Raw genomic sequence first — 15,572 nt, 5'->3', positions numbered from 1 at the left:
TTACGGTATTTTTAAAGTCAATTATCTTTTCTATCGTTTCTAGAGATTTCTTTAGATTTTATAAGTCCTATGGATAGGAAAGAGTACTCATTAGACAAAGTAAACATTGATTTCTCCTTGATTTATTTCAGGAAGTGAGAAGCCCAGATAAATAATTAACTTCTTCAGGATAGTTGTCCTTATTGTTACCATGTGCACACTCTTCGTTGTTATCATAAATACACTGTCAATACCTGAGGATGATTGAATTTTTCACTCTTCTTTGCATTGAATAAACCCAAGCCTTAGGTAATTCGTTTAAGATAACCCATTATTTTTCTTTGATGCTTTAGTAGCAAAAACATTAGTAAGATATTGATGCTTTGTAGCAGCTAAATATCTTACTAATGTTTTCCGCCATAGATATATGATTAAAAGTCCCCAGTCAAGATGGTAGGCTGAGCTTCAAATGGCAGCACGCTCTGCTCACCCTAAATCTCTAGAAATGATAGAAAAGATAATTGACTTAAAAATACCATAATCACACTGGAAAACAAAAAGGTAAACCCACAGTCAGAAACCATGAGGAATCCCTAAAAGATTTGAAGAGAGATCAGATCAAAGAGGTAATAAAAACCCAAAGAGAGCACGAGAGAGGTATAAAAGTGGGCGCTACCCGTAAGAGTTTCACACTCAGAGATGGAGAATATTGGGAGCAGATTGGGGCCCACTGGTGATCACTTGAGAGTATGAAGCAGGGGCAGCCAGGCGCTTCTGACTTCTACATAACAGAAATACTGAGAACTACCAGTGAGCCTGTGAGTGGGTGAAGCTGAGCAGAGCCCCACTGGCTGCCTTGTCCAGGAGGAAAGAGGAGCATCTGGATTGAAGACTGGCCTTCAAAGTGCCCCCAAGTCCCGGCACAGTAACCCTGCCCCTCTCTTCCCTCAAGTGGGTTGCACAAACAGAATGGCGGACAATTGAATTCAATCTCCATGAAAACATACACACAAAACCAACAATCTTCAAACATTAAGAAAGCAGCACCAAGAAAACATCACTCTGAAGTCAATGAAGAGTAGAACTTATACCTAAGGAAACAGAGTAATACAGCAACAGAGGTTCAGAAAGAGACCACATCTACAAGAGGATCAAGTTGATGTGATAATGAAAATCTTATGTTTAAGCAAAACAAAATGTGATTTAACATCTGCAACAATTGGATGACTTTCTTTTTTTTCACTCATATTGATCCCTGAGGCAGCGACTGATAGCTACCATCTATTATTCATCTATTTCCATCGGGTCATTGAGTTTTTTCTCCTTTTATCCTTTAAAAAATATTAATTAAATTGCTGCCAATGATTGTCTTTCTTTATGATGTACTAGGAACTGTGCTAGTGTTTTTAGTACATTATCCTTTTAATCCTAACTGATTTATGACACAGTACACTTATTATCCCCATTAACAGATGAGAAAACTGAGGCTATAAGAAGCCAAGAACCTTCCTTGGGGTCCTACAGTAATAGGCACAGTGGTACTAGAACCCAAGTCTTTCTAATAACAAAGCAACTGGTCTTCACTTCTGCTAAAAAAAAAAGATTGTGAAAACTCCTACATTCTTCAAAACAAAATAAAAAAATGGTCCTGTCTTTATAATACACCTCACTTCTCATAGAATGTTAAGTGCTCACCGTGCTTTTTTCAAGTTCTCCTATCAATTTCAAAGCAAGTTTTAAAAAGCTTTCAGCTTACAAAAATTCAGTGAGAAGCTTGAAAAAAAAAGTGTTTTTTATCAGTGCCACATTCATCCTCTTCTTTTATCGTTAGGCTCACAAACACAGGAGTCTGCCTACAGCATGAAGACTTGAGAGTGTTTTTCTTCAACTTGATTATCTTTGAAGATCCAACTATAAAGCATTATAAAAGAAAGGCACTTTGATTTTAGGACAACTGTCTGGCTGTCTTTTGAATTGGTCTAATTTCTTTTCAGTACTCCATATGCACAGGGCTATTTTGAAGATTAGGTACTTCACATACTAAAAAATTATTGAAGAACAAGATGTATATTGTTACTAAATGATGAGACATCTTGATTGTGGGTTAAGTAGGCCAGTACAGTTGCACTTGGGCAAAGATCAGATTTGTAGCATAAAAAGATGCAGTGCTTTTAGCTCCTCTCACCTCTGAGCCTTCCTGGTCAGTTTGGGCAGGTGGGATAAGTATCACCAAGCATAGAGTCCTCCTAAAGAAACAAATGTGGTCACCTTGTGCAGGACTGTGGGCTCTATTGTCATTATGGTCTTTATCAACACAGCAGCAGCTCTTAGAGTGACACCCAGTTATTGATTTTTCAAAGTCTATTTATTGTAGCATTTCCATTTTTTTCTTTGCCTTGCATACCACCAGTAGTGCTAAGTATGTTTTTCATATTTAATGAATAGTAATTATACATGCCATTTGAAAGCACTGTGTGGAACAAACCTTAAGCCAATGCAAGGCAGAAGGGGGAACAAAGAAATGAAAATGAAAGGGAACAGAGAACAGGAAAAGAAAGGAAAGACAGGGAGAGGGTACAAGAGTCGTTGGTTACAGGTGTTCTGTGGGTAGAACACAACATCACTCTTTTAGATTGACAGTCAGTTGCTGTGCCCTTGCTACCAACTATTGAAATAGTGAAACTGCTGCAGCCCTCCAAAGGCGCTGACAGCCCTCAGGAACACTTGGACCTCTTTGTGGTCCAGCAACTAAAGGGTTAACATCTGCCATAGCAAAGAACTTGTTTAGCCACTCCAAGTGGTCAGAGCTATGCCATAGAATATGTTAGATATTTGAATAACACCTTTGCACTTTCCCTCATAAGCAAATGTTTAAGAACAACCATAGACCCACCTACCTGTTCGCTTAAATGGGTTATTTATTCATTTGCATGTCTTGATGTAATCACTAACTGCTAGTATCCTGACTCCGTGTCATAGCATTTCTTTTGTTTTAAGAAAAATATCATGGCTTAGAAACCTTCCCCCACCATACTGCCTCCCAACCCCCGCAGCCCCACTGCCCCCACTCTAATCCTTCTCATAGACATCGGTACCTTTTCTCTCTCTCTCTCTCTTTCTGTCTTTTTGAGATGGAGTTTCCCTCTTGTCGCCCAGGCTGGGGTGCAATGGCACTATCTTGATTCACTGCAATCTCCACCTTCCAGGTTCAAGCAATTCTCCTGCCTCAGCCTCCCGAGTAGCTGGGATTACAGGCACCTGCCATGACACCCGGCTAATTTTTTGTATTTTTAGTAGAGACAGGGTTTCACCATGTTGGGAAGGCTGATCCCAAACTCCTGACCTCAGGTAATCCACCCACCTCGGTCTCCCAAAGTTCTGGAATTACAGGTGTGAGCCTCCGCACCTGGCAGACTACAGTACTTTTTAATGTGATCCGGAAACAGTCTGCATTAGAATCATCTGGTGAAATCTGATAACCATTCAATTTCCTGAGTTATATCCCAAACCTCTTGAACTAAAATTCCGGGGACATTCTTATGCAACCAGAAGTTTGAGGACCTTTGAAAGACGAAGGCACAACTTTGATGATTTTTCTTTTGCTTCTACTGAGTAAATGACACATTCACTGTTGGCTAGAATCACTATCTGTCCTGGTCATATTTTTCCTCAGAGACCCATTTACAGCTCACAATGATCAGGAAGACAAGTAAGAGATGCAGGTTGTCTGGGGTATCCTCATAATATTTTAACTCAGGAAAGAACTTGAAAGCTTTCAAATCTCAGGTCTGGCAGAAGAATGCCTCTTTCTGGAATCCACCCCCCCCCACTCCGTCCCGCCCCACCTCTTTTTTTTTTAAGGATCTCTGTTTATTAGGCATTGAAAATTAAAGAGTGAAACAACCTAACTCTCACATCAATTTGGGACAACTCAGTTTCCGTACTTTTATTGGGATTGACCAAATTCTCCCGAATATATCCTGTTCATAAGCAGTTCATTTCTAGTAATACAATGACTATCAATAGCAACAGAAAATAAACCCACTTCCTCCTACCCCTTTCCACTGACTTCTTCTGGAAGGAGGCCTTTGAATAAGAAACTTCTGCTAATATTCAAAGGAAGACAACAGCTGTGTGGAAGGGTTCGGCTTGGAGATAGCTGAACTATTCCGAGTAATAAAATGCAAAGAGTGTTTCTTGTTTTTATTTTTTTGCCTTTGAGAAGGATGGGTCAAAGAAATGAGGAAGGGAAAAAAAGAGGGTGAGCTACAGGGGGGAGCAGGAGCCTGAGTCGCAAAATACCTCCTGTTTTTGAAGGATGGAGACTGCCAATATTTTGTTTTAATTTTCGAGCTCAAGGTGCAACATAAACCCCTCTGGCTCCTCAGACCTTCGACGAGGTCTGTCCTGCACACACAGGCCTTTGATGAGTGGTCTGCAGAGAAAACTAAGGGAAACTGCAGAGTCCTTGTTTGGGTTATTGCAGTACAACACAGAGTTGGGGGGCAATCCCCAAACCCATCCAAGTTAGAAGAAGCAGGAGCCGGAAGCCAGAGGTGACCTTGAGAAACTGAGCCAGTTGCTCCTTCACAGATCTGCAGAGAGCATTAGATTTTTTGACTAACACATTGGATGATGTTTGGAACTAACTTTGTCCTGGTTTTTAGGAGCACGGTAACACAGCTTTTGTATTTTCTACCTTAGCCTTCCTACTTTAAAATCATGTTGATGCTTGTAATTCACTGTGCTTTCTCAGTAGCTCAGAATTCAGCAATCTCTTTAAAGAGATTGCTCCATAAAGCCCAGTATTTTCTGTGGGTTTCACTGACTGAAAAGAAGGGAGACTTGCAGAGATGGTCAAAGGAATAAAAAAGCATTAGGAGTTTTGAGAAAGAACACAGTTTAGAAGATGAGACAGAAGAAGAAAGTGGAAAAATGAGAGGAAGAAAGTTGGTTGGGGGAGGTGGTGAAATGTTACTTTCTCGGTTTTGCAGCACAGGCTGCTCCACCCAAACCTGAGGAGCCCTAGACAATCTTAGGGTATTTGAGTCCTGGAGAAGCTGCAGTGTAGTGGGGAGAGAGCAGGGCCCCCAGCTGATAGGTTGAGACCTAGCAAGAGAACTGGGCACCATATCCAATTGCATGCCAATCAGCCAGAGCACAGCTAATTTCTCTCCATGAGGACGAAGTATTCCAGGATTCAGAGAAATAAAAGGCAGCCCCTTCCTACAAAAAAATGAAACTTCCTACTTGCTGAATGGCTCATGTCAGGTCTAGAAAATTTTCTTTAACTTAAAGAAACAGCGATTACTACAATGCATTTTAAAGGCTTGCCTTATTCTCCCTCTGCATAAAACTGCTTTGTGAAAAATAACTGAGGAGCAAACCACGTGTGTGTGTGTGTGTGTGTGTGTGTGTGTGTGTGTGTGTGTTGCTGGCTTTCTCACACACATACTTCTCACACCTGTTTTCTAGATGAACCAGAAGTGAAATGCTGTAGAGCTGGGAGAAGCCGAAGTCCTGGAGAAGCTGCAGTCCAGATCCTCAATGACTAAGAGCACATGAGGCAACCTCAACTTTTTTAAAGGTGACAATTTGGAAAAGAAATAGGAAGTCCTGTAGGATTGCAAAACAAACACTAAGGGAGATTCTTTCCCCCCAAATCCTGGTTTCTTTCTCCACCTAGTAATTGTTGATTACCTTGTGTTCCAGAATAAGACAAACAATACTCAAACACAGTATGGATGTCTGTCTATCTGCTTTGTCATTTTTTGGGACAGATTTTTAGTTGCCTGGTTATAACTAATCCTGTTACCACATAGGTTGCTTTTGAAAACCAGATGAGCTGGTTTTTTTGTTCTGAGAATTATAAGAAAAACAAGTAAAGAGAAAAGATGTGTGTCCCTCTTTACCTCAATAGACCTATGGCCACCTCTGGAAACACACAGGCTCTGTTGCCAGGACCAAGGCTGAAAAAGCCGTTGTGGTGTGCAGTCGTGCAGCTGCAGAGAGATGCGGACTGTTATAATAAACAGAAACAGCTGATGCTACAATGTAGGTTCTTACTTTGGGGAGAAGAAAACCTCATATGGTTCTGGCTTTGATTTTTTTCTATAACCAGATGTCTCATCTTCGGTTACTTTTTCCTGATAATATCTAGTGCTATTGAGTGTTTTAGATGTTTGTTCTACCTTTTATATGCCAGACAGAATGAAGTATAATCTTTTTCCCTTGGTGAAAAGTTAAACAAAGAGAGATCTATTTCTTAACGTATTTACTAGTGGTTACTATAGCAATGAAATGTCCCCAACTTTTGAGCACTTTTTCTCTACCTTATTCCTCAGATGCTGGAAAAACAAATAATCTATTGCTCCAGATGATTCCCTGGACTTTCAAGCCATGCCATAACTATCATTGTTGTGCCTTGTCTAAAAGGACAGAACATTTCCAATACTTTTGTAGAAATAGGTAGCTGGATTTTTGCTCATGAGGCCCAGTTTTGTTCTTCCAAGAGCTGGAATTATTCTTTTGTTAGAGAAGTCAATTACATTTTGTTTTGAAAACAAAAAGCATGCACAAAGACATTCTTTTAGCACAGAAACCCATCATATCAGAAATAGTTTTAGTCAAGGTCAAAAAGAAGCCTTTAATGCCAAATGCATATTCATCGTCTAATCATTTATAAAAGGTTTTATTTGACTTGGCTTAGAAATTGTTTTAGCAGATTGTATGGAACCAGGCATCTCCTGCTCGCTGAGCAGACTGAATCATAACACATTTGTCCAATATTCTTAGCTAGTTTTAAACAATTGATGTGTGTAAGCACAATTGAAAGTAAATTAGAAACACTTTTTATTATTTTTAATTGTTATATGTATTTGTATTTTATTAAAATTTGTTTTCAATCTCTTTCATTTTTGAATTAAATTACAATTCCACTTTAATGCTTTTAATATTTTAGAGGTTGTATAATTTTGATCAGATTAGGTAAATCTGATCAAATCATCTCACAAAGCATTTCTTACTTTATTTGAGGGTAATGTATTTCACATTTTATTTATTTCAGCAACTGTAAAAACATTTGTTTATATTACGAGTGGTCATATCTTCTTATATGCTACTAAAGTTGACATAATGCCAATTGATTTTGCAGTATTTTCATATTTTTTTAGATGCTTAAACATGTATCAGTTTAAGCCTCTTGGTTGCAGGAAGAGTTCTTATAGCAAGGGCAAATCATGGCATATTGCCCTAAGCAATGCTATTTGGAAACTTCTGTTCACATAACTAAGGCAAGTGACAGTCCTTCTTAAAGCATGGTGAGTATAACTATATGGAAACTTCTCCCTGAAAACTAAATGATAAGTTTGAACTATTGTTGAGCTAAAATTAATATTAAAAGAATAGCTAGTACCTGAGCAGAAAGAATCTTGTAGATCAAATTAAGTGTGTAACAGGAAACCAGGAACCTAGGTATACCAAGGGGACTTTTCTATGGCAAATGATGTAGTCTCTGAAGATGAGGAATTTGCCTTTCTCTCAGGCAAGCTCCAGGGGCCTTCTCCTTGCCCTGGCTCACTCTTCCATCCAGTGTCCTGTTCACCTTCTACTCTAAGTGGATTGGCTGATAAAAGGCTTACATAATGGTGCCCCTCAAGGCATTTGCAGGTTAGGAGAGGGCAGACTCTATCAGAGTCAGGGATTCAGCCCTGAATCTTCTCTATACCCCACCTGGATCATGTCCACAAGACTCCGCAGAGTAGGAAACTTGGGGAGGGGATAGGGGACACCTGATTGTCCTTGACCAGTGAGCATGGTCCAGATAACATGGAACAAGGTTTGGGGTGGGCACTCAATGCATGTTATTAACAGTTCTTCCATCCTGCTATCTGCCTTGTGAAGGGGTAAATCGATGGTGTTTTAGGAAATTACAGTTTAAGTATTTAGTTGGCATTTAAATGTGAGGACAGGAAATTTCAGAGTGTCCCTCCTCCAATTCCCAAGTAAAAATAGTAATAATAATAATAAGGCAATGCAATATTATCTAAAACTCACTAGCAGTCATTTCACAAGAAAGGGAAGATAACATCATGCATAAACTTCAAAAAGTCATGGCTAAGGGAAGAAACAGAAGGTTGTGGTGCCACAACTGTTCTCTACACTCAGAAGCAGTATTGGGAGAAGACAGCGGTTCTGAAAAAGCCTGTGAATTCTCTTTAATACCCTCCAGTTTGGAGAAGCGAACTCTAAGGTGAGTGAGCAACCTGGGAAGGTCAAGGAAAATCCTCCAGCATAAAAGTCCCAAATACCACAGCAGGATCACACAAGAGGCAGAAGGAGGATGAGTTGCCAGGTCTGGCCCTACCTCAATACAGGGCATTGAATGAAATCTCAGGAAAGGGAACTGAATCCATGTCCCCAGTAAGGACTGCCTTGGAGACCAGCATAGCTATCATTCATGCCACAGAAGAGTGAATTTAAAGCCACACCCAGAACTCAAATAGCAGTTCTGAAGGGAAGGCAAATTTATCATACTGGATTAAAACTTGCAGATGTTTTTATCATCCATCAGCCAGATCAAAAGAACTAATGTGACCCCTATTCATATAGCACAGCAAATTCCTGAGAGCCTGAGAGAATACTGATAAGATGATTGACACAGACATATCCTGGCTAAGATTCTTAACCTTAAGGGCAAAGATTTCTTTGGAAATCTAGGCAGAAAAGCAAATCATTTTCAAAGAGGGAAATTTAGGTCTGCATACTTCTCCACAGTAAAATTGAACGCCAGTATTTTGAAATAAAGACCATGCAGATTGCCTATAAAAATGAAACATCAGTCGAATGCTGTGGCTCATGCCTGTAATCTCAGCACTTTGAGAAGCCATGGCAGGAGGATCTACACATTTAAGGCCAGTTCTACACCAACTTGGACAACAAAGACAGTATCTAGACAAAAAATTAAAAAAAATTAAAGCTGGGTGTGGTAATACATGCCTGTAGTCCCAGCTATCAGGGGGGCTGAAGTGAAGGGACTGGTGCCAGGAGTTCAAGGCTGCAGTGAGCTATTATTGTGCCACTGCACTCCCGCCTGAGTGACAAAGCAAAACCCTGTCAGAAAGGAAGGAGGGAGGGAAGGAAGGAAGGAAGGAAGGAAGGGAGGGAGAGAGGGAGGGAGGGAGGGAGGAAAGAAAGAAAAGAGAAAGAAAGAAAGAAAGAAAGAAAGAAAGAAAGAAAGAAAGAAAGAAAGAAAGAAAGAAAGAAAGAAAGAAAAAGAAAAAGAAAACTTGTTTAAAAAAAGATTAAGGGATGCTGCTGGGATAGGAAACAACAGGGAACAGTTTGTTTGCTGGCTTATTTTAGAAGAGCAGAAGAGAGAAGTTTCAAAGCGGGAAGATTAATAGGAGTAGCTTGTAAAATTTGACCAGGGACAGTGTAGTAAAGGGAGGAGTGTCTTCCTGAGGCATGTGTATTATGGGGTTAAATGCAGGTAAGCTGCCTGATTAGCAGTAAGTGGGCTCCTCAGAAGTTTCAACATGCACTAGAAGGAAGAAGCCCGGGAGGTCTTCTGGACAACTGCTTTTTCAGGGATCAAGGAGGGTGAGTGAGATAAACTGGGCTCGGGCTGAAGTAAAAAGAAGACTGACACCAGCCACAAGGTGTGCACCAGGCCCTGGGAGAACAAGAGTGCAGGGTGTGCTAAGGGCCTTGCTGCTACCCGAAGCTGAACCACGCTGTTGAGTATACTACTTCCAATTCCAGTCTGTGCCTCCAGTGACTGAGTGTCCTGAAACAGTCCAGTCTGTGAGCTGTTTCAATCAAAGTGTCCTGGGATCACCTCTTTATATATCTTGTTCTCACGTTTCCAGTGCACAGAGGCATATTAATACTTGGAGAAATCTTGCTTTAAAAAAAAAGCATTTATTGCTACAGTTCTAAAATGTAAACCTAGAATCCCTTTCCTTTGTAGTGGGTAAGAGCAACAATTTGAAAATACTGCCTCATGCTGATATAAAACAGTTTTCAATATGTAAACAGCTACTAAGTTCATGTTAAGAGAATATATATAAAAGGAGAATGGAGGGAAAAAGAAAGGTGATAGCTTCAGGACCTGTGAAGGAAAATCTTACCCACTCCTGGAAACAAGTTACTTGCTGGTGAAAATAGCCCAAGCATCTTTGGGTTTCAAGTTGTTGTGGGCTGGATTAGTTAAGTGATACATACACAGATGAGGAGGGGGCATCAGTCTTTTGTCAATGCCTTCTGGGACCCTTGCCTTACACCTGTTGCTGTCGAGGTGCTTAACTGATCATTCTTATAGCTAACATATGGAAAAAATCAGTCTCGGTTTCTCACCAGTATTAAGAACAAGATTAGAAAAAAGAGTTGAACTGAATATTTCCAGCAGGTTTTTACTAAATCCTACTTGCAAACCAATAGTCAGGCCCGGGTTTCTTATGAACTCAAACTTTGCTGGTGAGGCACTGCATTGACACATGGAAAGAAACCTTTTCAGAACTAGCTCAGGACCCAAAAGAAAGCAAAGGAAACATTAGTTCAGATAATATTTTAATATTTTCAAAAAAGTATTTAGTCTTTTGTAACCTTAAATTGTTCTTAGGAGTGAAAATTTTAGTTTAATGATCAGAAAAGCAGCATGTTAGAGTCAAGCTTACAGTTTACAAGGAAGGGAGCTAAACGGGTTCAGAAGGTAGACCCGCTGTCATAACATTATTTTGTGTGCAAGCTCCATTCAGTTGAGTGCAAGTCTGTTGGCAGAGTTTATCTATTTTGTTGAAACATTGCTAAGCTACAGAGTATTAAAATCTAACACTGAACAAAATCTGGGAGCAACTAAATTCTGGTGAAATAGAATTCTTTCTTTTCCTTTTTTTTTTTTTTTTGTGGCGTGGTTTTGGCTCACTGCAACCTCCGCCTCCCGCATTCAAGTGATTCTCCTGCCTCAGCCTCCTGAGTAGCTGGGATTAGAGGTGTGCACCACCATGCCCAGCTAATTTTTGTATTTTTGGTAGAGATGCCATGTTGGCCAGGCTGGTTTTGAACTCCTGACCTCAGGTGCCCACCTCAGCCTCCCAAAGTCCTGAGATTACAGGCATGAGTCACCATGCCTGGCCTGGTTAAATAGAATTCTGTGAGCTTTAATTTCCCAACCTCTCTGAGCTTTAATTTCCTCTCAGAATTCCTATTTCATGGCTTGGGAGGAATAAACAGGGTAATATGTACCTGATATATAACAAGTCTTCAATAAATGAAAAATATTTTTAATAGTTAATATGTTGGGCAAAGATGGTAAGAGATGGCGGATGTATCCGGGGCAGAGGTTTAAGGAATTGGATAGGAACCTGGAAAGGAAGAAATGAGATAGAAGGCTATGGAAACAGTATTTGTTTAAAAAACATACAGACTTACTAGAGGAATTTTTGTTAACTTGAACACTAGTATAATTACTTCTAACAACAATAAATAGTCTTTTTAGAGTCTCTACATTCACTTAGCAAGGCATTTCATTTTGATCCAGTCAGTATCTATTAAAGCTTAGTGAATAAATATTTAGTAACAGAATCATTTTTTCTATAGCCTATAGTCCTCCTTCCTTCGCATTTTAATCCAAGCAAATAAATTCATTTTCTAATTACACCATGCAGCAGTAATTTATCTGGAAGCCTGTTATATGAAAATGCATGCCTAGCCAGATGTGTTTAGGGCATATTTTGTTGGAGTTGGCATAAAAATAATTACAGTCTCAAAAAATTTTAGGGTTTGTAGAAACACACTCAGAAGCATTTTTCCTGGAAGTTGCCAATCTAAACAGCTGTGCCTGATCATAATCCACAGCAAATCCATTGGGCAAAGGTATTTATTTCTTCCAGGTTGACAGGTAATGGGGACAACAAAGGCACTCCAGAAACAATGGCCTTTGAAAACTGCCTTTGCTAATACAGTGTCTCGGGATGACAGCCATCAGTGCCGGCTTGGCAGGCTCTCCACCTCTGCTTGGCTGAGTCAGATGCCTTCCCTTGGCCTCAGTCAGTAGGAGATGGCAAAATCTGGGGCCACTCGTGACCTAGTGCCACCTGGGTGCCACCTACTGCTTTCTACCCGCCTTTGCTGTGGGGAAGGAGGCATCTGAGGGCAGCACTTTCATGGACTTCTGGTGGATAACCTCTCTTCCAACAATCATTGTTTGACTCTTTGGCATCATAAATCATGAATGCATTTACATATTAAAAACAGAAGTGTGTAAAATGCAGTTGAATGATTCCTAGAATAATCTTTATACTATAAATGATCAAAACATGATGAGGCAGGTAGTAAATTTTAATGCTAATAAAGATAATAAAATTATAGATAGTGCTGATTTATTTTGCTGTTATTTTATGTTGAATACTATATTAAGCACTTACAACTAATCTCATTTAGTCATTATAATGTACTGGTGAAGTAGGTGGTATTACACTCATTTCTTAAATGAAGAAAGACATACAATGAAAGAGGTAAAGCTAAGGTCACATAGCTAGTAAATACATTAGTCATGCTTAAACCCCAGGTCTACTGACTTTGAGGTCTGTATTTTATGGCAATGACTCCCATGTTAGACCCTGTACCACTAATAACATTAATAATGAATAACCTGGAAACTGTACATTGGTTTAAAATGGGTTCATTAAAACTGCTTTATCTATTTCATGGGACATTATCAGTATTAAAAGGCATAAACATGTTGAAAGTCCTTTGAAAAAAGTTAAAATCATATGTACATATTTGTAATAATATATATACATATACACATGGTGCCCTATTTATGATGGTTCAAATGAATGATTATTTGACTTTATGATGGTACAAAAGCAATATGCATTCGGTAGAAACCGTGCTACAGTATTCAATAAATTACATGAGATGGTCAACACTTATTGTAAAATAGGCTTTTTGTGAGATGATTTTGCCCAACTGTAGGCTAACGTAAGCATTCAGAGCATGTTTAAGGTGGGCTAGGCTAAGCTATGACATTTGATAGGTTAGGTATATTAAATGTGTTTTCAGTTCATAGTATTTCCAACTTATGAACATTTATCAGGATGTAACCCCATCATAAGTCAAGAAGTATCTGGAAATTTATTTAATATAAATAAAGAATACACTTATGCTTTAAACATAAACAGCAAACAGGGTCAGAATGGTATGTGGAGAAAGTATTAAACTTGTAATCTGAAGACTTGGATTTTAGCCTCATATGTAGGATTTGGATATATCACATCTCAACACTCACTTGGGAAATGGGGGGATAACTACACTTAATAAATGAAGAATTTTCTGATCTAAAGATTGTACATACAATATATCACATGTTTGTATGTATGTATAGTATTATTTATTTAATAATTATTTATTTTCTACTTACTTATTGCTTTTGTACAATCATATACTCCAGAATTATAAGTTATAGAATCTCAGAATTTAAAAAAATTTTGCTACAACAGAAATTTACTTCTTTATCTTGCTTACCCAGTTATCATATAAAATGAATATATACTTTCTCATTCTGATATATTTTAACCTTCGTAAATGGAATGCTAGATTACTTAGTATTTCTGGCATTGTTTAGGAAAAACAGCTGTGGCAGGATCAAGAATTGGCACCCCCCGACTTAAAAATTCTTTGTGTTCAGAAAATAAATACTTACTTTATGACGCATATGCCAGCTTATTTTCTACAGTATTGCTTCTAACAAAAAACTTTTGGAAACAATACAAATTGTTAAATCAATTAAGCTTGTCATTCACTTACTGAAATATTATGCAGCTCTAAAGAATAATCAGTTACTTTTTATTAAAACATGAAAAGATATACAGGATTTAAAAAAACAAGGATCAGAGTACTGCATATAATATTCTACTCCTTGAGTAAAAATCTAGGGTGGTAGTATTTATGTTTGTATTTGCTTGCGTGAGCCTAAAGAAACATCAGATGAACAAATAAGAAATTAATAAGAGTGATTTTTATGGTGCAGAGGCTGGAAAGACCCAGAAAGTGGCAAACAAGGGTTAAAGGTAGCTTCACTGTACTCCATTTTACACTCACTGCTTTTTCAGTCAGATTGCAATTTCTACTTAAAAGTTAAAAAGATTCAAATGCTTTAAAAAAAAAGGGGAATGCTTTAAAGGGGTATTATTGAGAATTTAAAGTTCTGAATCAGATTGCTCAATCCAGGTGTCTACTGAGGTCACTATAGATTAAGAGGGATTGAGTTTTGATTTATGAAAGAGGCGAATGAAGAAAAAACAGGATACAGTTTGGAGCGTAATACACCCTGAGGCATCAGATGTTGAGGGGATTTCATGGATGACAGGATTTAAAATGTGAACTGTGGCATGGGCTACCGACAGCAGGGAGGCATTCAGGAGCGGAGGAGGGTTGCAAAGGAGAGGAGAAGGAGAACAAGGATAAACTCTGCCTGCTCTGCAGTTCTGCCTGGGTCCCTGTAGCTTCACTGCACTAACAATCAGACCTTATCAGGCCTTCAGAGTCAGAAACAGGCCTTGTTTAGCGTTTGCAGAAACTCATTGAAAAGCATGACACCAGGCAACGTGTGTTACCACCATGTACTGCCACCGCCCACACAGGAGCTGGAGTGAAACAAAGATGGAGGGCATGGAAGAAAGTTTCCAGAGATTTCTGCCTAACATCAGAACTCCTGTCTACCACCATACCACCCTGAATGCACCCAATCTCATCTGATCCCAGAAGCTAAGCAGGGTCAGGCCTGGTTAGTACTTGGATGGGAGACCTCCAAGGAATACCAGGTGCTATAGGCTTTTTAAAAGAAAGTTAAAAAAAAAAAAAAAAAAAAAAAAGAACTCCTTCCCTGGCATGAAGTCACAGCCATAAAATGGAGGTTATAATATTTAATTTTTTATCTGAGGTGAAGAAATAAAAGAAATAAGGAACCTTCTAGAAGGTCTTACAAAAATAATAGTTCTGAATTATGAACCAGTATTGAAACAAGATGACAGATGAGGAGAAGATGCAATGGGAAACAAGGATGAACCTTTCTGGAAGACAGATGGTCATGGGGTCATTCCAAACTTGCTTTACGTGTGAATAAATTAGCAGACGACTTGATCACTAAGGTGTTTACGAACAAGGAGAATACTGATCTCAGGAAGATAACATATTGCAAGGTGTTTTTACAGTGCAAAAACAAAAAACGACCTTTAGGCTTAGAACTGCTTTAACTAGACCACACTTTTCTAAGGAGAAAGACGTGACGAAGAGCAGTGTGGTCGCTTGTAGGCATCTTGTCTCCTCGCAATAAACAACAATGACACACCATTTACCTAAAATATTAATCATCTCAGGCATGTGTGAGCTTCTTTCATGCAGTGACTCAGTACCAGAGAATTGCAGTGACATCTCTGGTAGAAATTTAAACTATTTACCCAGAAGGAGAGTAAAATACTCCTTTGTCTGGCTCATTTTCCTAACTATATATTACTTTATGAATCAGACAAGTTCAGAAACTTTATACTGAGAAATAGAAAATAGCTAAAATGTGAAACATAAAGTACCAT

General features: G+C 38.9%; 1 protein-coding gene and 1 pseudogene across 4 annotated transcripts in view; one reads left to right on the top strand and one right to left on the bottom strand.

The window, feature by feature from the left end:
* The window catches only part of FYB1 (FYN binding protein 1), a 166,259-nt gene that overhangs the window by 80,023 nt on the left and 70,664 nt on the right, over nucleotides 1-15,572 (bottom strand). The gene's annotated exons all lie outside the window — the stretch shown is intronic.
* LOC118151810 (5S ribosomal RNA) lies at nucleotides 14,698-14,816 on the top strand (annotated as a pseudogene).

The sequence above is a fragment of the Callithrix jacchus genome, chromosome 2 (assembly GCF_049354715.1).
Source record: "Callithrix jacchus isolate 240 chromosome 2, calJac240_pri, whole genome shotgun sequence".
NCBI lineage: Eukaryota > Metazoa > Chordata > Mammalia > Primates > Cebidae > Callithrix > Callithrix jacchus.
The sequence above is the reverse complement of the archived record's forward strand: the minus strand, read 5'-3'. Positions and strand labels throughout refer to the sequence as shown.